Below are 26,289 nucleotides of genomic sequence, written 5' to 3'. Positions count from 1 at the left end.
GTGGCGGCGAGGGCTTCTCGCACCGTCCCCTGGGCGATGCCGTGTCCCGGCTACGTCCCGCGGGCCGCAGCTACAAGGCTGGAAGCTGGGCGAGTTACCGAAGCGATAAGCGCAGGTAGAGTTGGGTCACACCGCAGAGCGCACAGGAGACACTCTTGCATCAGAGCAGTGTGCCTGGTATCTCCTGCTGCCAGCCATCGCCTCTCCTTATAGCCTGTCGTCGATGTGTTGCTTACAGCTTGCTTCAGAGCCGTGTTAATTGCGTTACTGAACACAGAAGGGTGTGTGTGTGTGCAAGGGACCTGCTTGTACGTTTGTGTCAAACACTTCTTTTAGCTTGACCATGAGAAGACCACATGCATGCTAAGCAATAGATTTATACCATCTAACAAAGCCTCCTTATGATCTTTCATCCTCTAGCCGGGCTGATGGAGGAATAAAAACTGTCATCTGACGCCTGTCTGGTGACATTCACATAAGGAGTGCTGTTTGCCGGGTTCCTGGTGCAGAATTGTCTACAAAAGCTTGCTCTGCAGCAGGCACATACCTACACGGTGTTCCTCTTAGGGAGGATGCTGTCATGTCAGGTCCGCAACGTGGTCATCAGAGCATTACACCGCATCCGACACCTGGGCCCGCCTGGCCGTGTGTCCTTTCCCTTGTACTAGATGGTATCAGCTCCTGCAGAGGATATAAAACCTGTACCCCTGGAGCGTGAAATTTATATCCTTATAAGAATCTCTTATCTGATGGACAGGCAAAATGTGTTACAAAAGCCTCATCCTCTTCTGTCTTCACCACCCTCCACCTCTCTTTTCTTTTTAGACTTGTGACAGTGATGATATTGTAACATATCGACGGCAAAAGCACTGTCAGAGCAAAACATGTGATACTGCCTGTTGAAGGGAAGAGGATGAACGATTTCAGCTTTCAGTGTTGTGCGAACAGACACGAAGAAGAAAATCAATTTTTATTATCTTGTCATTTAGTTTTGTAGTATTGTTATCTTACTGGTTTGGAAATAAAGTTAATTCTTAGGAAAAGAAGTTTAAAAACAACAAATAGGCTGTATTAATTGTTCTGAGATAATAAATAGGATGATATTTGTTCGGCTGGTATGACAGCTGTTCAGGCTTTTCCAAATTGGAAAATCATTCTGTCATAAGTACAGAGCTACATGTGGGAGGAGAGGTTGCTCAGTTAAGCTTGCCTAATTGTCAGAAACAAATTACAAACAGCCCAAAATACTTCCAAAGGAAAGCACTGCACAAAGCGGTTTTTTTTTTCTTTTTTTTCTTATCTTTTAAATAGTTTTCCATCTGTTGCAGGAAAGGAGCACTTGGCCTGGTGTTCCAGTGCCCCAGTGCCCAGCAAGCTGTGAATTCAAACCGTGTGACCAACCAACTGTACATGTTTTCTTTATTGTTTTTTTCATAAACTGAAACTTTGGTTTTCTGGTATCAGAGTCCATAATGTGCCATTAGACTCAGATAAGTGCAGCAGAATGGGAGAGGTATCACCTGGCTCCCCTGAAGGTGTGCAAAGGTTTTTAATGACTAAGGGCAGAGGAAATCATTTGTCTTCTGTGTTGCAGCTTCTCCTTTGACTTTTTGCTTATCTGCAGACCAAAGCTGAATTGTGTTAATACTTTAGAACAGACTGTGTATGTGTGTGTCTTCAGAAGTCTCCTCTTACAGAAGTCTATGGTGCTGAAGGTGTGTGTGAAGGAATGAATGCCTTTTTTCATTCTACCAGGTCTGCCTTACAGTGAATACGTCTAATGAGCTAATTAAAAATGCAGGGAAATCCGGGAAAGCAGTGAAGAAACAACAGAAATGCATTTCCAAGTGCAAGAATAGCAAGGTCAGTTTTTTGAAATACTGCTAGTTTTTAGGGAGTGGTAGAAATCAGTCACAGAATTGTGGGACAGGCCACATGTGACCCTACTGTATCTATCTGTTGTGTAAAACTGCTCGAGTTACTAAAAACATGTATTAAGTTTTAGGAGTTTCCCTTTCAATTAATGACTCTGCTATACAGAACTCCTAGTCAGGATGAAAATCATAATCACATGTAAGACTTCAGAGGAAAGAAGATACTGAAAGAGAAACTGAAAAACTGAAGATGTTGCGCTTGCAAGGTGAGTACTTGTTCTCTCACAGCAATAGTGTCACATGCTGAATCACTGAGTAACCATCAGACAGCTTCTCTTTGAAACCACATACATGGCAAGTCAGAATACCTATTTAAAAAAGCAACTTCTGAGTGATAATCATGTGTGGAATAAAACTGCCCGTTAAAAATTAGTAGATGAGAAAACGTGGTCACTGGTTTATGAAATGCATGCAAACTGTTCTGGTGCAGGTAATTTAAATGTGCTTTGTGTTTACTAGCACAGACAGTGTCGTGACTGACACATAACAAACAAGATTTTTAAAACGCAAGACCTATTAACCAGTGGAACAGTTCATTTATAAATGTTTTATTGTTTTTATTGTTTTTTGTTTTATTGTTTTATTGTTTGTAGTATTTAAATCAGGCCAGGCATACATTACAATATTATTTGGCTCAAGCAGAAGAGTGACAATTCCTGAAAATGATGAGGATAAAATTCTACTTGCCTTAATTTTTTACTTTTTTTTTATTTTTTTCTGATTTCGTTGCTCTTAAAATTGTTAGAAGATCGGTATTCAAATATATGAGTGAACTACTCCGGCTTGTTTTGTTGAGCTGTTTAATAAGTTGTGATTAGATTTCTAGCTTGGTGAAAGAGATTTAAATTAGTGTACCTGGCTTTTTCTGTGGTGTGGTAGGAGGCTCATAATTATTCAGCATGTCTAGGATGCCATGTGACAGCCTTCTTAAAGCTCTTTTGCCAACTGATGGTACCAAAACCTTACCTACACTGCTCAGAAGCATCAAACTCCAGACAGATAACCTATGCAGAGGTCTTGAGTGTGTGGAGATGTGTGTAGTTTTGAGACCAGAAAGCTCATGTAGGCTTGCATGTTGGTGGCTTCTTTCGGGGGGGCTGCTCTTAAGAGCTCCAACAGAAGTGTGTTTTCACCAGCTTGACAAGTTGGGTGATAGAAATGGATATAGAGCCAATTTTGGAAACTTCGTCCTGAGCTCTTGGCATGTATTTCAGGGCTGCTAAATAATTTGCATGGTAAAGGCCCATTTAATGCCTCATGTTCAATAATGTTCTTGAATCACTTACCAGTTTCTCAAACATTTTCCTTCAGTGGGAAGTGTTTCCTCTTGCTTTTTTTGCTATATTTTTATTCAGCTATCATACTTTAGACAAAATAAAGGTTTTTTTAAGGAAAAAAGCCAACAGCATTGGAACAGCTGTTACTAAACTATGCCTGGATGCCAAAATTAAATTATTAATAGGCAGTAGAAATAGACTGAACCAAAAGTTACATAATGTTCTTTAATTAATCAATAGGAAATAAAAAAATACACAAGGAGTAAGTTGAATAAATATTTAAAAAGCAGTAGCAGATTTTGTCATGGAATGGGAATGGAAATAGCGTTGTAAGTAAATACAAGTTTCTGTATTTTAAAGCACATAGCATTTTTCTGCCTGTGAATTTTTACATAGCATCATTGCGGATACTACAATATTAGATTTATAACTACAAGTAAACCAGTATTAGATTTAGATATATTAGATACACAAAACAGTATTAGATTTCTTTTAAGAGTTCTGGTTATTACTAGTCTGACTAGCAGTAGTGGTACTTCTGGTACATTTCCTTTGTGCTTCATAAAACAGCTTGATACATGGGGCTTTCTGGTGGGGGAATTCTCTGGGAAGGGAAGAGTATCCCTGCTCTGTGAGAGCAATCCGCACTGCTGCCTTCTTCCTCTCTGAGTGACCATCTGTGGTAGCTGCAGACTGCAGCTGCAAGAGGAGCCAATGGTGAGTGGGCATGCATGGCACCTCTGCTCTCCCACAGGATATAGCTGTGTAATTTACTGCACACTCACGTGTTCCATATTGATCAAGTTTTATTGTTTTTTTTTGTTTATTTTCCCCCTGTTTAAATTAGGCTATTAATCTGTATGGCACACCACGTGGCTTTTTCCTCTGTAATAACATTTGTCACGTTCGTCTAACATACTTCTATTTTAGCAGTTACAAAGTCTGCTTTAATGAGTAAAAATGCTTTCAATTTTTGTTTTGTTTTCAACTCATTTCTTTGGAACTATATATGTTAAATTAAACTCTTCCTCAGTTCTTTCTTATATCCATGTACTATTTTTTCTGTTTTTTTTTTTAAGATAAGTTTACCTGTCTTTCAGAGGCATATAGCGTGAAAGAGAAGTTCATAAAAGCGCACAAATACTTAGCTTTTAACATATATTCTTATTTTACAGCCCAGTAAAGTAATTGTGTCTACCTGGGATCTTGCCTGATGAGTTACAAATAAACAGATATGTTGGTCCCTATTCAGACAAAAACGTAACAAATGCCTTTTGGGGCACAGACTGTTGCACCTTCATTGAAACAAAGGAATGTCTTTTTAGGACATGTGCAGGATTGTTTTGGGGGGAATTTTAGAAGATGTATTAGTAATTATTATTTTTCTTTTTCAGCAAGGGTGTGGGGCTGTTCGTTTTGTTGTATATGGCGGTTGATGGCCATGGTGGAAGCAGACAGAACCCAGCAGTGCACAGCAAGTCTTTAATTAACAGGTCTGACTGATGACTAGCTCTTCCGATTTTCTACGAGAGATTTGAAGACGTAAGTTTCTTTCCAAAGATCCTTATTGTAATTCCATGATTATGTTTGTGTGCTAGAAATTTCAACAAATTGGCATTTCCATTTCTTTTTCTTTCCTTTACATATGCCCAAAAGCCTGTTAACAGCCATTTTCTGTAGTTTTGAAGAAAGAACTGAGGTTTTTCGTTTGTGTTTGAAAGTTGAAACTTGTATCAAGTGTTAAAAACTATGTACAACTTTGATGAAATCAGCAGACCTGGGATTTTTGCAGCAAGGTTGAGTTGGGGATGTGGCTTAGTTCATAATGACTGTACAATTCCATTCCTTATTTTCCTACTTGACTTTGGTGTTTTTCAATATCTCTTTGGAAAATAAAACTAAATTTCTTTGGAAAAATCTGTTGCCTCTGTATAAACTGAATTTTCTGTTTCTGTCCTGGTTAAGCACTTCGAGAAGACTGTCAGAAGTCTCAAGGTGAAATGTTTGCTTCTGGACCATTTTTGGAAAGAAGGCAGAATCTGCAGCATGAAGGCTGGCCTGGCATGTGATTTGAATCTAGATGGGAATCATGATCAGCTCAAAAATTTAATAAAGTCTCTTCTTGTACCATCCTGCCTACTTGGAGCTGGCTCGAAAGTACTTCCAGCTTTCAAGACAAGTAGTTGATTGAAAATTAATGTCTTCTCTTTACTTCCATGGAAACTACAACAGATACAAAGAGCACAACACCACTGTTTGATAGAGCAAATTCTCAGCTACAGAACACTATTTTTCAGTATAATTTCTACTATTTGTTCTGCAGTAGTGAATGGCCTGCATTCTGCACTCATTAAAATCTGCATAGCCATCCAGAACATGGCTTGTCTTTTATGTCACTGTTACTACTCCTAAAACACAACACCCCCTGCCTCACTGTGCTTGCATCCACTGTTTGGTCTCCATCAACTTTCAGGAAGCATTGATGAATGTCAGCGGGTGCCATTTTTTCCAAGTGGAGGAATTCACCTTTGCTTTGTCCGTTTTTCATGTCAGATGCCATTTCATCAGAGTGCCCCTCTGTTGCTATCTGTCACACAGCAACAAAATGTATCAGGATATTGATGGAAAGGTTCAACCTCTACTGCTATATCACCACCATCTGCCTTTGATATCGTGGGTGAACACAATAAAATGGAAGGCATTGCTTTTGGAGCAGCCCTAGTAAATTAACAATAAATAGTGCTATGCAATGACTTTTTCCTAATAAACAATGTGGCTGGACTATTTGGGAAAGAATTTTTTCTTTTTTTTAAGTACTTGCTGTTACAATTATTCAGGAAGTTTTCCTACAATATGTAACTCCTGTATGTAATCAGATCTTACATGATGTGAGTTATATCACATTGAACTTTGAATTCTGAAAGATTAAGGAAAATAAAGAGGACTAAGAAAAATAAAACAAACCAACAAGCTAGTGGAGGCTATGTTAATCAGCAGTTTATTTCTTAGAAAAAAGATCTATGCTCATTTAAGAAAGGTAAGTTTTGTGGGAATGATTCATGTATTAAGTGAGTAGGTTATTTAAGATGACTCTTGCTGCAAAATTATTGGAGCAAAACCCGGCTTTAGTAAGCCTGCAGCAACAGGCTTGTTTGCAACTGAGTGCTTTCAAGAATCTCTGTGCAAAGTTAATAAGGAAATGTTTTCTTGCCTGTAAATTCTTTGTTACTCCAGCAGAGGGTAGTTTATCCTCTGGGAAGCTAGGTGTGTTGAAGGAATTGATTAGGAAAGGTAACTTAATGATTCCCATTTCCTCTTATTTGATATGGAGTAATAAAAATTAATTTCAACTGACTGACCTCATCAGATGAACAAATGCAGAAACGTACTGCTAGGCTACAGTCTGTTCTTAGTTTGGAACTGGAAAAGATAGCCAAACTCAACAGCAGTTCCATTCCTGTTCTGCCACAAAGCACTTCATTTGCCCTTTAAGAATTACTGCAGTTTGCTTATGCTGAGAGCAGTTTCATTATCAGCCTAATGCTTAAGAGCTACTTGACTTTCGTTTGGCAGCTGTGAAGTAGATACAACACAAAAGCCTTTTGCACTGAATGCACAGACTTGTTCCTGTTGAAGAATATTTGGCTTGTTTATAGTTGCTTAAAAACTCTCTGAGATCTGAAATGATGCAACTGATCTTACCCCTTTTATCTAAGGCAAAGGTATCTTACTGGTGGTATTAAGGCATAGCATACAGATATTAAAGCCTGCTGTAAAACTGGGAGTTCTCCCACTGGTGGTCACATCCATCACCTTTATTTCTGCCACTGGATCCACTGCTACAGCAGCTGATGCTCAGAAGCACATACGTTTGTGCACTATGGTCGGAGTCCACCTTGCACTGATCTCTGCTGTACTGATAGCGTGTGATGACTACGGGAGACACTCTTTGTGAGTTCTTATTTTCTCTGGTGTTTTAATTCAAAGTAATCATCATAGAGCGGTGCTGTCTGTAAGCTGCTATAACTGTCAGTCTCAGGCAATTTAATAAGTCAAATATAGCTGTAACCCTCTGTGTTCTAGACTCCTCATCTTCCAGTCTTGAATCTACATTCAGAAATGACACTACTGTTTTCTATTAAAAAAAACGGTCTATAATGAGAATGATTCAACATAAACTCTTTATGTTGAAACAATACAGATATAATTAATTATCTTGATTCCATTTTTAAACCCATATTCTACATAATCAGAGAATTACAGAAGATCAGCAGCAGAAGATTTAGGTCATGTTCTCCACTGATTTTACAAGTCTATGCAGTCTCCTAGGCCATGCAGTTTCGTTAGGTATAGAATCATAGAATGCTTTGAGATGGAAGGGACCTTTAGATCATCTAGTTCCAGCCCCTTGGCTATAGGCAGGGAGACCTCCCTCTACACCAGGTTGCTCAAAGCCCCATCCAGCCTAGCCTGGAATGCTTCCAAGGAGGGGGCATCCACAGTCTCTCTGGTCAACCTGTTCCAGTGTCTCATCAATCTCACAGTAAAGAATTTCTTCCTAATTTCTAGTCTCTTCCAGTTTAAAAAAATTTCCCCTCGTCCTGTCCCTACATGCCCTTGTAAAAAGTCCTTCCCCAGCTTTCCAGTAGGCCCCCTTCAGGTATTGGAAGGTTGCTATAAGGTTCCCCTGGAGCCTTCTTTTCTCCAGGCTGAAGAGTACCAACTTTCTCAGCCTGTCCTCTTAGGGCAGGTGCACCAGCCCTCTGATCATCTTTGTGGCTCTCCTTTGGAGCTGCTCCAACAGCTCCATGCCCTTCTTTTGTTGGAGGCTCCAGAACTGAATGCAGTACTCAAGGTGACGTCTCAGGAGAGCAGAATAGAGGGGCAGAATCACCTTTCTTGACCTGCTGGTCACACTTCTCTTGATGCAACCCAGGACACAGTTGGCTTTCTGGGCTGCAAGCCCACATTGCTGGCTCACGAATCTTTCATTGACCCCCAAATCCTTCTCAGGGCTGGTCTCAAGCTATTCTCTGCCCAACCTGTTTTTGCACTTGGAATTGCCCCAACTCAGGTGCAGGACCTCTCACTTGGCCTTGTTGAACTTCATGAAGTTGGCATGGGCCCACCTCTCAAGCCTGTCCAGATCCTCTGGACAGCGACTCTTCCCTCTAGCCTCTTTATCAACTGCACACTCAACTTCGGTGTCATCTGCAAACTTGCTGATTGTGCACTCAGTCCCATTGTGCATGTCACCTACCAAGATGTTATTTAATACCAGTTCCAAGACTGATCCCTGAGGAACACCACTTGTCACTGGTCTACACTTGGACACTAAGCTGGTGACTGCAACTCTCTCTCTTAGTGCAACCGTACAGCTAATTCCTTATCCAGCAAGTGGTCCATCCTTCAAGTCCAGTTTTTCCCAATTTGGGAACCAGGATATCAAATGCTTTGCACAAGTTCAGATAGATGACACTAGTTGCTCTTCCTTTATCCACTGACATTATAATTCCATCGTAAAGGTCACTGAGTTTGTTGGGCCTGAACCCATTACCCATGGTGAAGCCATGTTGATTACCACCAATCATCTTGTCTTTATTTTTGATGTGCCTTAGTAGGGCCTTCAGGAGGATCTGCTCCATGGTCTTAGCAGGCACAGGGGTGAGACTAGTATGCAGTTCTCTGGATCTTCTGTTTTTTTCCTTCTTGAAAGTGGGGGCTATTTTTCCTCTTTTCCAGTCAGTGCGAACAGTGAATAGCAGTTTGGCAATTTCATCCACCAGTTCTCTCAGAACCCATGGATGGATCTCATCGGGTCCCATGTACTTATGCACCTTCAGATTCTTTACATGGTCTCAAACCTGATCTTCGCTTACAGCAGGCATATCTTCCTTATAGCAGGCATTGTTTTATGTGGGCTGATGATTCCAGGTCTTAGTACCTTTCCAAGACCACTGTTGTCTAAATACAAAGCAGAGAAAGGAAGGTGTTAGAATCAGAGATATCTTTTCCAGAGTCACACAAAGGGGTTACTGCCAGAATTGTGACTTGCTAGTTGCTTACAATCTCAGGTGACTACGTTGCCTTTCAAAGTAGAAGTAGCTTTGTCTGGAGGAGACAGGCCCGCTTATTGTTCGTTTAATGCATTTAGTCTGAACTTTATAGTGTTTCACTGGTAAGCATTCACAAAGGGCTAATGTCTGGCTAATTAAGCCTGGAAGCTTTTCAGAGATGGAGAATGTATGGGTTAGAAATTAATATACTTTAAATAGACATAAGTAACCTTTGAGCCACTGCCTTCTACTGCAAACAGTTCACCATTTATTAAAGGCATGTAATAACCTAGTAATACTTTTCAGCTTTTTATAATGAATCTTCATAAATATTTAAATATTCTATCTGCCCATTATAGCCTTTGGCTTTAGTAGAGTAGCCAGAACAAAATAGCCTCAATTTAGAGATGTAGATAGATAATAGTTTGAATTAATGTACAGCTGAATTCCTCGTGCTGTTTTCTTTACCAGCTGGAAAGCCTCTCACTGTCGGAAAGGCATTCAGTATGTTTGACATTCAGGGTGGGGGAATGTTTGTGTAATTATAAATGTTAGACTTGCAAACACGCCTTTTGATTGCAACAGCCTGAAGTTCCACATGTCAATGGAAATATAACTTTTCACAAGATAAACCTTGGTTTATGTACCTTGGCATTGTCACTGTTCATTTCTATATTATTTCAGTATGTATATCTTTAAATTGGATCTGGATTTTACATGTATGCACATTTCAGATGAGAAGTGGATATAATGTGAGTATTCTTGTCTAAACATTCAGTTGCCACAGCTTCTGTATGTAGCTGTAACACTTCTGGTATTGTGATGAAAACCTAACTCACACAGTATGAGTAATTACATGTGATCCTACAGGCTTGTGATTTCTTGTGCAGTGCTTCGAAGCCTGGTATTAATTTGAGAAAGACTGTTGGGTCTGAAAATTTTCAAGGAACTTAATGTTCTTCTTTCCTAGTTTTGTAGCAGAAAAAAAACCCTAAGTGCTCTACAATATCTCTACAGTTGCAGATGTAGTTTTGTTGGTTGGTTGGTTTCTTTTTTTTGTTTGATTTCAGCTGAAAGAATTACCTAAGAACTTGAGAATGGGTCTTAGGAAGTGGAGTGGCTGCAGTCTGATCTGAGGAGGAAGATAGGAATCAGATCGAAGGGGTCATCATATCATGTGAAGGATTTTATGTTAGGAATATTTGTTAAAATATGAAATTTCCTTGTGCTTCCCATACTTTCTAAGATAAACTGACTTTCAGGTTCATGACTAATGTCTAATCCTGGAAATGATAAGATAGTTCTCAGAACAATACTATCTCAGTTTTTTACCAAGCAATTCTGGGCTGTGTAAAACTCTGTTAGGCATGCTGAGAAGAAAAAAAAAAAAAAAAGAAAACAACATAAAGAGCAGTGTTTCTTGTTGGATGATAGTGGCCTATGGAAATACGGAGGTTTATGTCCTCTTGTTTGTAACTTCTTTCTGAATGTATATTTGTAATATGCTTATTGCAGTAATGCTTTGCCCACACCTGCCTGAGTAGGTGCAAGTATAGCAGTGTTGTAGGACACTTTCTGTCATCTTAGATCTGAAAGGAATGTGTGTGATGTATCACTCAGTTCCTGGACATGTGTGCCATGTAGAAAGCATTCCTGCATAATTTTCTGATGAATATTAATTAGACGAGCAAGATACTCACTTGATATAAATCAGATATTCTTGGAAATGTACAACAACAATTTTATATATGTTCAGGAATAGAGATTCACACAGAGTACTTTATTTGAATGATTAATGGTTAACCTTGTCATTTTTATGAATGTGATGAAGGAAGGGATGTAGCATGAGATGGTAGCTTTCAGGAAGACAGCTAGTTCTGCAGGTCTGGTGATAAGACTGCAGGGGAGTGAAGAGGGGGCTGAAGAGAGAAACACAACAGGGCTTATGGACAAACAGGACTGTTTTGTTAAGTTTCTTTTCTCTGAACTTCACTATTTGTGTATCAAAAAGGTTGTTTTTTTTTCCCCACACTATTTCCTTGTGACTTTCTGTTGGATTATAGTGTGTGCTCTCAGTCAGGACTCACTTTTAAACTCTACTGCCTTGTGTGCGCCCAGATACGTGCAGCCACCAATGTATTTCCTCCTTTCGGCAAGGACACCTAACTCAGCAGACACCACACTCACTAAAGAACAGCACAAGTACTTCAGTTTAAAGTTCTGCAGTGCCTAGGTGGTAGGCATTAGTCAATAGCATACTGGCTAGTTGTGTAGAAGTTCCTATGAAAAGGAGAATTACATGGCAAATCTCAGCAAGCTGAATGGAGAGCTGCTAGCAGTATACCTGGAAAAGGGCTTAAGCTTAGAGAGTGCCTTAAGTTGTGTGGTTGTCTGAGACTCAGATACCACAGTATCCTTCAGCTTTCCTGAAATTAGCCTTACAGTCTTTTTTTGTTCAAAACCCCTTACTGTTGTGTTCCTTGCCTGCCACTCCCAGCACATGCTATGCACTAGCTCAGCAGTTAAATGGCAGCAGACTTTTGCTCAGTTTCTTCCTCTGCCTGAGGGAGCACTAATCAGTGTCTCCCATCTTCCAGGAAAGTATCCTGGCTATGAAATACTCTGAGGTGGAACAGTTGCTGTGTCTCCTTTTGAAGATGTTTTGCTTTACATCAAATAATTAACTATTAATTGGAAGGGCAAGAGAAGATCAGTTTACAGATTAGCTCACACATCTGGGAGTATAGTCATAGTTTGTAAGCCCTAGCTCCAGGGAATGCTCATCATTAGTCTTGCAGTTTGTGTTCAGCCTGGTTTTCTAAGATTGTCTTTGATTAGAGTATCACAGCAGAGGGAAGCATAGGAATGTGGAACTGTCCGTAGGTATGAACAGAAATGAAAATCATTAAGGTTAAGATGGAAATGGAGATGTTAGCTATCTTGAGCAATAGAAGCTGACTGTGTTGATAGATATTCAGGATTAATTAGCAGTAATAATTTTAAGTATCTGATTTTGGATCATAAGCACCAAATCAAGCATGTAAATTCTCATTATGTGCTCATATAGCTCTAACCATGTGTGCCCATACTGAAAATGTAAGGCATTTTTAAAGTCCCATGCAATTTCCTGTGCAGCTATTATTGCTTTGTTGCTTTCCATGTTGTACAAACATCTTGAACCCTCCTCTTTGTGTTTTCTATTATCACAGCTTCCCATTTCTGTGTCTTGCCACTCACTCTTGCAAGAATCTGCTAGTTCCTTCTTTTCCCCCCAGACTTCATGTCTAAAATTGCTCCTTCAAATATACTATTTCCTGTATCTGTTCTAAACTGATGATGTTAGCACTATGTTCAGTACGTTGTTTTTAGCTGTCATCACTTCCTTATTGGAGTGTTTTCTGATAGGAAGTTAACTGACTTAATGTATAACAACGATTATATCAGTGATCTTTCTGCTCCCTCTTTGTTTCCTACAGGAACAAATCAATCTATTTTATCTAGATTTTTTATTTTTTTTTTAATTTTAATTTTTATTTTTATTGTTGATCATTTTACTGGAGAGTCATTTATAGTCACCTTTTGAGTACTTAATGGTTTATCAGTATTTGTGAATGTACCAAGATTTAAGTGGTAGGAATGAACCAAATCAGTTACACTTTTATAAGTCATCTGATGTGGATGTTAACATCACTTCTCTGTGAACGACATATTTTATCAAAATCCAGAAATAGTCAAGAATACCGATCTAGTTATGGTAGATTGCTTTCAGTGTCACCAAGCTTTACTAACTAAATATTGTGTTTAGTAAGACTGATTTAATAACTAAGAGAATCCCATGAAAACTCAGAAATTTCTGAAATAAAGTATGAGACTTCTCTATACGTCTAGTATCTAGAATTATTTAGTATCAAAGTTGATGTTATAGGCATCAAATTTTAGAGTAGTTCCTATTCAGGAAACTTAAATGTCTGAGGTATCTGTAGTGAATGGTATTTTGGTATTCTGAAAAAGTGCAACTGTTTTAGAACCTCCATGGCATTTCTAAGCACTGTGTTTTGTCTGGGAATAAGAAGAGAATGAGTTCAAGGACTGCCTCAGATTTATAAACTTCAAAAACCACCTTAAGTTCAGTTATAATAAGATATTTAAATGTCTGGAACATCACTGTTTGACAGATGAATGGATATTTTAATTATATAGAGAACTGCAGTATCTGTTTTAATGGAACAAGATAAACTTTTCAAAAGCTCACTGGTTGTTTTATCTCAAGGATGCAAATATATTAATGCTAGTCAATTTCAAAGAAAATGGATTATCATGACATTTCAAGAGTGCCAATACAAGTATTTTTGACTATATGCTTTCCCACTGATTTAAGAGCATAATACACTTTCATTCAGCCCTAACACACATTGTCTACCCCTTTGGTCTGCATAGACACAGAGGCAGAAGCACTTATGTTAAATGTTTGCTGTATTCTTTTATTTTTTTTTCCCTTTGCACTGCATTAAGCCAGCAGCAGTTAAATACCATGTATAGCTGTCATTCAGATAGATGTACGCAGAAGCTGTACTCACAGTGTTTAGCTCTGCAGTTCTGATTTTGTAATTCAGGGCTGAGTTAATAGCTTCTAAACCTTTTACTCTCCAGCTGTCAAATTATTCATTAATTATGGGAAAATTTGATTCATTTTGTGAATTTCTGATAAAACATAAAGTAGCTGTGAAGGGGTCTTAGAGGGAAAATGTATCCAGATATATCTGGAACTGCCCAGTTACTAACTTCTGTCTGATTTCTCCCTAACGAGAGAGATCAGAGAGTGTTTGGTAACCAGCCAAGATAACCAGCCATTTTACAACATAAATATTTTAAAATAAAAAATAAAATTCAATGAATTGTGACTGTAGCGGTGCACCTAAGTAAAAAAATAGTGCTGTGCTCTTCTTGGCCAGTGTTTTCAGTATATTTGTGCTCTAAGAATATTTACTAGATGTGATTGATTTAATTGAAGGTGCTCCAAAATGTCACTAACCATTGTCATGATGACGCACATGAATGGGCTAAACATCCAATTACTTCTTTGTCAGTTAATCCTCACTGACAAACTGCATTTTATTTTTTTTTTCTTTTTTAATCTTTAAACTATTTGCATGTTCTTCATTTCATTCTTCACTGCTTCACTTCAGTTCATTCTCTCTAAAGCAGTCTCAGATTTGATTTGAACTTATTTGTTTAGTTGTATCTCAGAGAGAGAGGAACAGTGACAGGTAATGAAAAGTAACATTGAAGAAAAACTAGTTTAAAATAACATTGGTTAACAAATACAAACCCCAGTACAGATATTCTTGTTTCGTTTTAAAGATATTTTTCATCCTTTCTCTTATACTGGTTAAGTGCTTATAGCCTCGGAGGCCAGTCTAGGTGGGGCCCTAGGCAACCTGATCTGGTGCTTGATCTAGAGGTTGGCAATTCTGCACATGGCAGAGGGTTGGAACTTTGCGGTCCTTTCCAACCAAACCCATTCTATGGATTCTATGATTTATGAATTGCCACTTCAGATTATTCCAGGAGATAATTTTGGTGTAATTTGTTGAAGGTTGAAATTACTCCAGATCACATCTCCTGCTTTCTCATCAACATTTTTAATGTCTTTTCTGAAATCTATCAGGGCATGTGACTTTGATAGAAATTGGAGAGGGGAATAAAAGAACTGCACCCTGAATTTACGCTTCATTTCCTCCATTCACATGGATTCAGCTTCCAGAAGTTTGTTTAGCAGTATGCTTAATAGAGGCAGCAGAACTCTTGAGCATTAATGAGGTAGAGAAAGATAAATACACTTCATAATAAATTCATGTTACTATCCACTCAGAACAAATTTTAAGGAGGTAAATGAAAATTAAATATTTATAAATAAAATGAGCTGAATTGCAAAACAAATTTCAGTCTTTAAGAGGAAAGGGAAGCCTTCTGAAAGTTAAAATTGCTGTTACAGTAACTGGAAGGCTCAAATATTGCACAAGAGATTTAGACTGTCAGCAAATGAACAGTTTAGGGAAATGAACAATTGAGCAGGTCTATTTCCAGTAGACATTAAATAGACTCACTAAATTACTTAAGATTATGTACTCAGCTTAGGAGGGCTACTAAGGTGTGTAATTTTTTTGCACGTTGAGTAGATTATGTTAAGGTAACTGAGCAGAAATATATTCTCTTACTTACCCTTGCTATTTGTTATCAACTTGCTCTTAGTATTACCTCTTGATATTTGATATTCAGCTTGTTCCTGAGCCCTTCCCATGATAGCCAGATATTTTATTTTGCCAAAAATAACTTGTATTTTAAGAAAAGTGTAATGAAGATTTTAATTGATGCCCTTAAATCTGCATTTCGGAAACTATTGTGAAGTTGAATTACACTGATATTTTAAGCCTTTCTGCTTTTGATTGCTGAAAAGCAGACCTTTGTTTTCATAGAGATTAGGTTGAAAAACAACATTTGATATGGTGATTTTTAACCAAATGATGACTCTGTGCAGATCTTCACAGATCTTCACCTGTTGAATTATACATTCCAGAGACACACTGCTTACCGTATAGTTTGTATGTCCTTCATCTGAGGAAAACGGACTGAAGAAGGCTCTTCAGAGGAAATTAATTGCTTCTTTTCAGTATCACCTTTTAGTAACATAATGAAAGATGTATTTAAAACCGCTTCTCTGCTAGGTAGCCTCAGTTTTGCTTTCCAAGAATTCTTCATTTTCAAGTCCAGCATTTCCTTGTTTTTCTCTTGAGTCAGAGGAATACCCGTGTCACCATTTGCCTATTAATTGTAAAATCCTTCACTTTCTCTGTCCTTTTGTTTCTGAGAAGCTCCCTTTCTCTTCCCCTTTCATTCTCACTTTGAGTGTATGTCAACATATCCTAATTTCTCAGAGACTTCTGTGAACACTGGCTCCTCCTGTGTTTGCATAGTGTCTCTGATCTGAATCTTCCTTCTACTGTACACTGAAAAAACAGGAAAAAATGACAAAATAATAGAATTTTCCATTTCTAGGTTTGCAAATATGGATTGACTCCTGTTGCCAAAATATGCGGTAATCCAAATATTTTCTGTGTATATATTGCTTACAGTAGCTTTTGTTTGAAAAACTGTACTGCTTTTTATAAAGCTAAACCTTCCTGAATGAGATTTGAAAGAGGAAGAAGATGAATAGCTAAGAGCTTTTGTGTGCCATGAATTGATTTCTGACATTAACATTGAGAGATGGGTACTTCAAAAGACTGGAAGGATACCCATTTTTTAACACTCAGTAATCTTATTTCTTGGATGAAGTATTTCTTCCATAATCCAGTGTAGTTAGCTGATCAAACATGCCACTTGTCTGTAGTCACGGCAATGGACAACATCTTGGAACAGAAGGGAAAACAAACAAACTGACTAAAATGAGATCGTAAGATTAATTGCACAACATTTTATACGTATGTCAGCTGGAGAGACAGAAAGAGGAAGAGGGAGATCCGAGGCTTACAGATGAGTGTTACCATGTAGACCTGCTAGATATTTCAGAGGCTGTTGTATGTATGTATATATGAATGTGTAAATTGGAACTAATGCAATTGAGAAGGAGCACAAATACATATAAAAGCAATACTGAAACTTAGGTTTCAGATATACATTTTAATATGCAGTACCAATACTATGTAAGTCTAATCACAGTGGAGATATCATGGGGTGGAGAATGGACAGGGAAGACAGAAGTCAGGGCTGCAACCCGTCTGTAAAGGATTCCAGGAGTCTTATACCAACATCTGACTTGATGCTCTGTGGTCACAGTCCTTCAGTATGCTTGAAGGCCTAATACTTGCATTTTGCCTACCTGTACATCCTCAGCATCCTCAGCTTTCATAAGGCCTATATGACCTTATACGGCCATACTTATTTACTCAAATAGGCTTATTTTATATGTGTTTTTTGACTCATACTAGGTTTTCTTTTTCTGAAAGAGAGTCGTCTAGAACACTTTTGGTTCATTTTCAGCTGAATCTGTTCCCTGATCTCACAGAATGTGAACATACAAGGACTTACAGGGGTCTGTATACGGTAGGACACAATTATCCTCTGCAGCAGCCTGAGCTTAAGTGTACTTGAGGTGCCAGAGGCTTGACCTGGACTAATGTGGAATTGTCCACAGGGAATGCTTGTTTGTCTCCACTCACCTGAGGGAGAGTCTTGATAACTTACTGAGAATACACTTTATTCTTAAAACAAAATGATGAATCCTGCCCCCAAATTGTCTGTTTTAATAAGAAGTAAGAATCTGCTTTTACTATCCCATCTGCTGATTAATTTAACTGGTTGCCTGCAATTTTGTTCCACAAACACTACTGCATTTTCTTAGCTACAAGAATAAAATGGAATTCAATGCAATCAACTTGTGGAAATGTTTAAATCATTTAGGTGTTTATCTTATGCAATTTGTTTCATTTTTTAAGAATTCAAGTTTTGTTTGTTTCAAAGAAATGAGTTTGATTCTGCAACTGCTACCCATGTGAATCACACCATCATGAAATGAACAGTTAGGAAATTTATGTCAAACTTCATAATGGGCCTACAGCATGTTTCTCCTATACCGAAATCAGTGCTTTCAAGTGTTATTGTCTTTGGATTCAATGTGGGAAACACTACGCAAAGTTAGTTCAGTCTTTTCTGTGTGTCCCAACTATGTAGGTGTCCAATATCTATAGCTTTGTTTATTTTCCTTTAGTCTCTTTGTTCTTATTGCTTTCTTCATGTTGAACTCAGTCTAATTTTCTAGATGGGTATCTTTTTCATTTTATTTTTCTCTAGGAACTTTCACAGATCTACAAGATGTAAAAAAAAAATAGAAGGAAATGTTGTGGGTTTGTTTTCTGCAAAATGTTTTCTTGAGACGAGGTTGCAAACATTGATTTTTTTCAGTATAAAATATCTTCTTTTTATCATTTTTGGAAGATGATAGTGCCTTGTCATATGACTAAAACAGCACTAAACAGTGTTGTTTTACAACATGCCTTGGTGTTCTTTATGCTTTAAGCACCATACGTATATTATTCATGAATTAATGACAGGGATTGAGTTTCAGCTCTAATTTACAAGCCTGTTCCAAGGAACAAAAAGAGAACAGAATGAGGAATTTTTTCATGTGCATATGTCTTCTGGCCAATGCTTTTTTTTTAACCATTGAGGTTAACTTTCTGTGTGTGCTTTGGCTCTCATTTTAAACTGCACATTCTGGAGAAATAAAGGAAAATACGGGCTTAGAGAAGCACATTTTTGATCTGAAGACAGCTACTACAGAGCTTCCAATTTTCACCATACTTAAAACCAAAGAGATTAGCAGTGAGTAATAAAATGAAATAATGGAAAGTGAATCTGTGAGATTAAATAATTTTTAATGTTACAGTATGGTGAAGACTATGCCAATGCACAAAGGGACTATTTGTTCTTAGTTTTTGTTTCTGATGTCATCTGCTATTAAATGCATCTCACTAACACATTATCTCCATATCAGAAGACATTCCAAATGCCTGTCCCACATGTGATGATACTGATTCAAATCTTTCTTGTACGATATAAAGTTGTGCTGGTCATGCAAAAAGCGACTCGTTTACAAGACCTGAACTCTTGATCATCTTGTTCACTGTCAGCAGGTATAATTTCTTTCAGGCACTCTGACACTGCTATTTAGACTAAATTGCTTCATGCATGCAAAGTTGCATAGATTCAATTGGAACTAAAATGTATATGAGACTGTTAAGTGGAAGAAAGAATAGAAAAATGGTCTTTTAGAATTTTCTTACATCTTCTACTATCAAAGAAATATCTATCTCATTTATTTTATGTCTTTTAAAAGAGTAAGATTATTGAATCTTATAGCACAATACCATTTTGATATTTGAATGCATGATCATTGAAATGTAAGACTGTCATTCTAATAATTGTTATTTTTCTCTCAGGGTGAAAAGGTAAAGAAATAGTTACGGGAAATTTTTCTGGTTTCATTGCATCTATGAGGCTACAGATACATTTTAAAGTCTAGGTTTCTGAAATCATCTTCTTGTTTATCTGTAACGTTTTAACAGCTATTATTTACATTATCTTTCTGTATCCAATTTTAGGAAAGGCTGTGAGACCTGAAGCTGTTCAGCCTGTTGAAGAGAAGATTGAGAGAGGTTCTTATAAATGCTAATAAATATGTAAAATGTGGGTGTCACATGATAGGACCAGACTCTTGTCAGTTGTGCCCAGCAACAGGACAAGAAGTAATGAGCATTAACTGGAACACAGTAAGTGCCATCTGAACATGAGGAAGAACTTTTTTACTTTGAGATGACAGTGCAGTGGAACAGGCTGTCCAACGAGGCTGTAGAGCCTCCTTTTCAGGGATATTCAAAGCCCATCTGGACACTTTCCTGTGTAACCTGCTGTAGGGAACCTGCTCTAGCACTGGTCTTGATGATCTAGGGGCATTGGTCTTGATGATCTCCAGTGGTCTCTTCCTACAGTTCAGTGATTTTGTAAAATACCATTAAAAAAATTGCATTTGGAAGCCCAGTTTTACTGAAGTCGATAGCAACTACAACAGTTATCTGTAGAGGGAAGAAAATCTCAATGTCAGCATCCTCTTGGAATTGAATTGTCTTGTACAAAAAAATTCCCAAAACAACTAACAAAACGAAAAGCAAAACTAATCCCCTCCCCCCAAAAAACCTCCAAATGCAAAAACCAGCAGCTTGAAATTCTTCTTTTGAATGCTTTTTACTAGCACAAAATCTGAAGTGGAACATAAAGATAACAATTTAGTCTGGGTCTAGACCTCATTCTAGAGATATATTTAATCCTCTTAAAGCTGTATGGCAGCATTATTACTTCTCTTGTTTATAAACCATTCTAGCACATAATAAATATAGAGGGTGCTGCATAGAAGTTTTTATTTTGGTTTGGTTTTAGAAATTTCTACCTTAAATTGTCATATCCTTGATTGCCCTTGAACTGATTTCTGATTAAAGTATTGATCATAAGTCTTCTGCACTGGATAAATGCCTTTCATGGCTGGTGACATTATCAGCAGGCACCGAAAAGAAAGGAATTTGCAAGATGCTTATACCTAGAAAAGCTAACTTCTTTTTTCTGTTCATTTTTAAACACCATTTTGGAGGTGAGTGGTATTGCCAGAAGAGCATTGTTTTACTCTAGAGAACCTGCTTTAGCAGAGGAATTGAAGTAAATTATTCTTTCCAACCCCTATGATTCTGTGGTATTGTGATTCTGCATGACTATCTTATGATTCTACAAAATTTGCCTGGTTTTCTCTTCCATTCCTCCTTTGTCCTACTTTAATTTATACACTGAAGCATTCATAGCACAATTTCTGCAGTTCTACACAATAACCTTGAATATTCTCTCTGGTTCCCCTACAACCATAATGTATGTTATGATGTAAGAAGAAAATCCACTCCTGCTTAAAGAGTGTGCCTAGCACATATGGACTGCTAAAGAACCACAGAATTTAACCCAGAATGCAGATTGGTTTGGAATACTAGCTCTTAGTGTTCCCTAAATAGCAGAATTGCACACAGGAAATTAATAAAAAATAGCTCTTACAAGTATAAGGGTGTGTAGAGTCACTGAAAGTCATCTTGTTTGGGTGGATTTTTTGTGGTCTGTTCAAAGTAGCTGCAATAAAATAGGCACTTTTATTTTCTGTTGAAGAAATTAAAGTTCATACAATTGTATCTCTGTGATTAAGTTTTATGGTTAAATAAAGTAGAAAATAAATAAAAAAGTGCAGGCTAAACTGAGTCATACAATTCTTCATATAAATAGTACCGTAACGTGTAGATAGTGCATGACAGGACTATGCAGCGTGAGGAAGTGTTGTACAGATGATTTTTTGAAATAATCGTGGAATTTGTTCAAAGGGAATATTTTACCCTTTATTAAGGGTAAAATAAAATTACCTGAATTAAATTGTCCACACTGAGATATATATTACTCATTATATTTTCTATGTAACCTTCTGTTGTGCTCACCTGTTTGTGACAGAAATTCCAAACCAGCAATTTCTTCAGAGTTTACTCATATTCCTCCACATTCTTTATAGGCATAAATATATATATATATCCAAACTGCCTCAAACCTGAAACTGGTTTCTGCAGGGCAAACACAGACTTACTCTCTAGGGCAGCGGACTGGGGAGATGTGTTGTTGTATTGGTGTACTTTTAAATGGTGTGTATATCAGTATTAATCAGTTACTAACAAGAATCCGTATAATGCTTGTATTGAAGAGTGAACAGTCTCCCTGGAACAGAAGAGTACCATTTCCTAATAGTTTTGGAACTGATCCTATATACTTAAAATCCTGTATACTACCCGGGCTACTACTACTACTATTAATAATACTTGCTTTTTTTTTTTTTTTTTCCTGAGAAAAGATTTGGGATTTAATGTGCAATCCAGGGTCAAATCTTCTTACAGCAGAAGTGGATGGTAAAATTTCCACTGATGCTGCACTGCAGGATTAGGCCAAGAATAATGAGAATACTCTTGTCATGGCACCCAGGAGGTCTTTCAGCTGCGGTGTCAACAGTGAACTTATGCCATGCAGACCTCCAGTAGCTGCACTGGTTCATGCCCTGTTTGTTCATTGTATGGGGTGTCTGCTCAGACAAAGCTCAAAGGAGGGCTGGAACTAGAGATGAGATGTTCTCCTAGGCAGGAGCTCTGCCCCGTAGATACCTGCCCAGTTTTCTTGAATCTGATAGTAATATACCAGATGGTGGAATACTTTCCAGACATTACTGTTCCAAGCTAATAAAAAAAATTAAGGACAGTAGCGTTTGGGGGGTGAATCAAGTAGCTTGCATTAAAGTATATCATAAGTATATATATGTAAATTAAGGGAATAAAAACATTTGCAGAAGCCAGAGTAGACAAATATTGTTCCTACTAACTTCTATGGCAAATTTCCCATTGACTCACTGGGGCCAGGAATTTACCCTGAAACAGAAACTGAGGTTGGAGTGGGGAGAGAGGTTAATTGGCAGTAGCTGTCCTTGTCAGCAGTGAAAGTGTAAATGAATTTTCTAGTGCATGCTTTTATCTGGAATATATGGTATGCTGTGGTAGCACACTGTGTGCCATATGCCTCACCCTTTCATGTTACTCCCCCTCATTTTTAATGACTCGTTCTGTATGTTAAGTGTGGAAACTACTCCAACAGTGGGACTGGCACATTCTTTGCACAGCTGAACTGACACGTCTGAAGCTGCCTCTGGCTACTGTTTGTACATTGCATTGTCTTTCTTTCATGGAGAATATGTTTTTGCCTAATTTTAGTCATGCAAATCCTGCAGAATGATGTTGTCATAAGTCTTTGTGCAGTAAAAGGCGGCAGTCTGCCTTCTTGTCCAAATATGGCTTTTATGTTGTTGCCACGTGCTGTCTCTGACGTTACCTGAATGTCACACGCATTTCATTATGTGTGAACTGCCAACTGCATTGGAACAAAAAAAGGCTTTCTGGATGAGATAGGAATATCTATCCATTTGGGACTCTTGTAACCACGGTGATAAAAAAATAATAATAGCTAATTGTATTTTACTTGATGTTCCCTCTGATGTAAAGGAAAAAATACCACCAAAAGTTATGTAGTTTGGTTACCACCAAAGCCACATTTACTATGCCTATATAAGAAACAAACAAACAAACAAACAAACAAAAACCAATAAAACCCCCAAACAACACTTATTTAAAGCCCAAGAAACTTAGCACAGTTCAGAGGGTTACTGCAGGGCTGTATACTCAATTAACAATATATATTGAAAATCTATGGGATCTAAAAGTGTAACTCCTGTTTGTATCTTTGAAGATCTCTCCTTGAATTTACATCTCAGATTACTCACTGTGGAAGATGAGAGTTATATCTGTTTCATTCCAACATTTAGAGAATAAAAGCCACTAGGTGAATTTTGCATCAAACTCTTTAATACTTTAGGTGTACACCATGTAGTATGTTAGTGTTCTGAATGCCTTCTTGGAGTTAGAGTACTTTTCTGAACCGAATTCCTGATTTCCTACCTGTTTATAACACTTTTAAGTCAGTTTTAAAACTTGTAAAAGTGTCTTTCCTAAGGCCTATGCCAGTGCTTTGCAGTAATGCTGAGCTACTGATTTTCCCTCTCTGCTTTGCCCTTAAGAGGCCCCATCTGGAGTACTGCGTCCAGGTCTGCAACACTGGAAAGATGTGGAGCTGTTGGAGTGGGCCCAGAGAAGACCACAAAAGTGGTCAGAGGCATGGAGTTCCTCTCCTATGAAGAAAAGCCAAAGGAGCTGGGCTTGATCAGTCTGAAGATGAGAAAGCTCAGGGGAGGCCCCATTGTGGCCTTCCAGCAGTTAAAGAGAGCTTATAAGCAAGAGGGAAACAGACTTTCTACACAATCTGATAGTGATAGTACAAGGGGAAACAGCTTTAAACTAAAAGAGGGAAGGCTTAGATTAGGTGCTAGGGGAAAAATTTTCAGTGAGAGGACAGTGAGGAACTGGCACAGGCTGTCCAGAGAAGTCGTGGGTCTCCATTCCTGAAGACATTAAAGGCCAGGTTAGATGGGGCCTCAGACAGCCTGATCTTGTGGGTGTCAACCTGCCCATGGCAGGGGAGGCTGCAGCTCAATTATCTTTAAGGTCTCTTCCAGCCCAAGGCATTCTATGATGATTATATGATGATGATTTTTCGTCTCTGTCCTTTTCTGGGATCCCTGGGTGTCTTGCATTTATACATTACACAGCACTCCTTTGTTTGTCTCACAGAAACAGGGAAAGGGCCAGAGTAAGACTAGTTTTGTGGTTGGTATGGTTCAGCAAGCTGCAGTCAACTCTGCCCATTGCCAGGTAGCTAAGGAAATACAAGAAGTTGCTTGTAAAGCAGAAGATAGTCTGCCTCCTAGGCTTACACCTTTCATCTATTTGGTTTACTGTTTCTTCCAAGTTTTCTTAACATTCAGCAGTTTTTACTTATCTTTCTTTTAATTACTTCATATTTGGAGGTCACTATCTAGCAGTGTTCCCCAGGAGTCAATACTGAGTCCAGTGTTGTTTAACCTATTCATCGGTGATTTGCATGAAGAAGTAGAGTGCACTCACAACAGTTTTTCTGATGATTCAAAACTGGGAGGAGTGACTGACACACAAGATTGCCATGCTGCCATTCAGCAAGACCTGGACAGGCTGGAGAGAGGGGCAGAGAGGAACCTCCTGAAATTAAACAAAATCAAGTGCAGGGTCCTTCATCCAGGGAGAAATAACCCAGGTGCACCAGTTCAGGTTAGGGGCTGACCTGCTGGAAAGGAGCTCAGCAAAGAAGGATCTGGCTGTCCTGGTGGACATCAGGCTGGCCATGGGCCAGCAGTGTGCCCTGGTGGGCAAGGTCAATGGTATCCTAGGGTGCATAGAAAGGAAAGTGGCCAGGAGTCAAGAGAAATGATCCTCCTTCTCTACTCTGTCCCAGTGAGGCCACATCTGAAGTACTGTGCAGAGTTCTGCGCACCCCAGTATAAGCGAGATATGGAGCTCCTTGATCAAGTCCAGTAAAGGGCCACTGATGAAGAGCATCTCTGCTATGAGAAAGTCTGAGATGGTCTGTTCATCTTGGAGAAGAGAAGCTCAGATGGTTCTGATCAAAGGATATAAGTACCTAAAGGGAGGGTGCCAAGAGGGTGGAGCTATGCTCTTCTCAATGACACCCAGCAAAAGAATGAAAGGCAATGAGCACAAACTGGAACACAGAAAGTTCTGACTGAACGTGAGGAAAAGTTTCTCTTCTTTGAGGATAACAGAGCACTGGAACGAATTGCCCAGTGATGTTGTGGTTTCTCCTTACCTGGAGATGTTCAAAAGAAGTCTGGACACAATGCCAAGAAATTCATTCTTGGAGACCCTGCTTGACCTGGAGAGTTGGACTAGATCATCTCCAGAGTCCCTTCCAGCCTCAACCATCTTGTAGTTTTGTGATTGTATCTAAGGTGAAAATGAATGCATAGATGTACTTGGCTACAATGGCTTCAATGGCTTCAGTTATCTCTATATACAGTGTATTAGATGTGAGTATTTCCTATCGTTTTAAAGTTTGTAATATTTTCATGTCAGTTAATGAACTTGTTCTTGTGTTATGAGTCAAGGAGAAGGAAAATTTAATTTGCTTTCTCCATAATAGATCAAAGAGAAAACTCGCTATTGATAGTCTGTTCCTTTCAGAAGCTGAGTAATTTTTTTCATCTTTTCTGATTACTGCATATGAGGTTTTCAGCCCTTTAATTTTTCATAGCAATATAGAATGGTTTAGGCTGGAAGGGACCTTTATGATCATCTCATTCTAACCCCCTGCTATAGGCAGGGACACCTCTCACTAGTCTGGGTTTCTCTTCTCTGAATTCTAGGAGTTCAGTAATGTCGTTTTAGAGACCGGGTAATCCAAAACATGCACAGCAGTCCACATGAGACTCCATCACTGATTTATATCATGGCACTACAATACTTTCTGTATTATTCACCATCCTATTTCTTATCCTTCCATACATCACGTCTGCTTTTTTACCACAGCTCAGCACTGGGCTGAGGTCTTTAATGAGTTTTCTGCAGCGATACCAGACTTCCCAGCTTCACACATTTAATTTAGGATGATGAAAGTCTTCCTTTTTCTTCTGTCCAATGTGGGTTATTTTGTAAGTTCCAACATGGAGTTTCATTTGCCATTTTGGTGATTGCTGAGGTTTCTGTTGTAAACTTCTTGCAGTCCTGTCTGGACTTGACCACCTTAAGTAACTTTGAAGCACCTGCAGTTTTTTCTTGCTTACTGTTCAGCCTTTGTGCCAGTTTTCTTTCAGGTATGTATATTTAAGCAGTAACAAGTAACTTACTCTTACACTGTTCAGCTTTTTGAGAAGAAAGAAAAGAAAAGGAAAAGAAAGGAAAAGAAAAGAAA

The 26,289-nt window shown here is 38.4% G+C and overlaps 1 long non-coding RNA gene across 3 annotated transcripts; it reads left to right on the top strand.

The window, feature by feature from the left end:
• Positions 1–6: 6 nt before the first annotated feature.
• Positions 7–5,992, top strand: LOC104914859. 3 transcript variants are annotated; one of them, XR_004162166.1, is made up of 4 exons: positions 7–115; positions 826–2,140; positions 4,606–4,753; positions 5,177–5,992. It is a non-coding gene; the product is annotated as an uncharacterized LOC104914859 (long non-coding RNA). The 3 variants fall into 3 exon arrangements; XR_004162167.1 differs by having other exon boundaries at positions 7–1,863; positions 2,041–2,140; XR_796158.2 differs by having other exon boundaries at positions 7–2,140.
• The last annotated feature ends 20,297 nt before the right edge of the window (positions 5,993–26,289 follow it).

Source organism: Meleagris gallopavo, chromosome Z (assembly GCF_000146605.3).
Source record: "Meleagris gallopavo isolate NT-WF06-2002-E0010 breed Aviagen turkey brand Nicholas breeding stock chromosome Z, Turkey_5.1, whole genome shotgun sequence".
Classification (NCBI taxonomy): Eukaryota; Metazoa; Chordata; class Aves; order Galliformes; family Phasianidae; genus Meleagris; species Meleagris gallopavo.
Note: the sequence above shows the minus strand (reverse complement) of the source record. Positions and strands in the feature narration are given on the sequence as shown.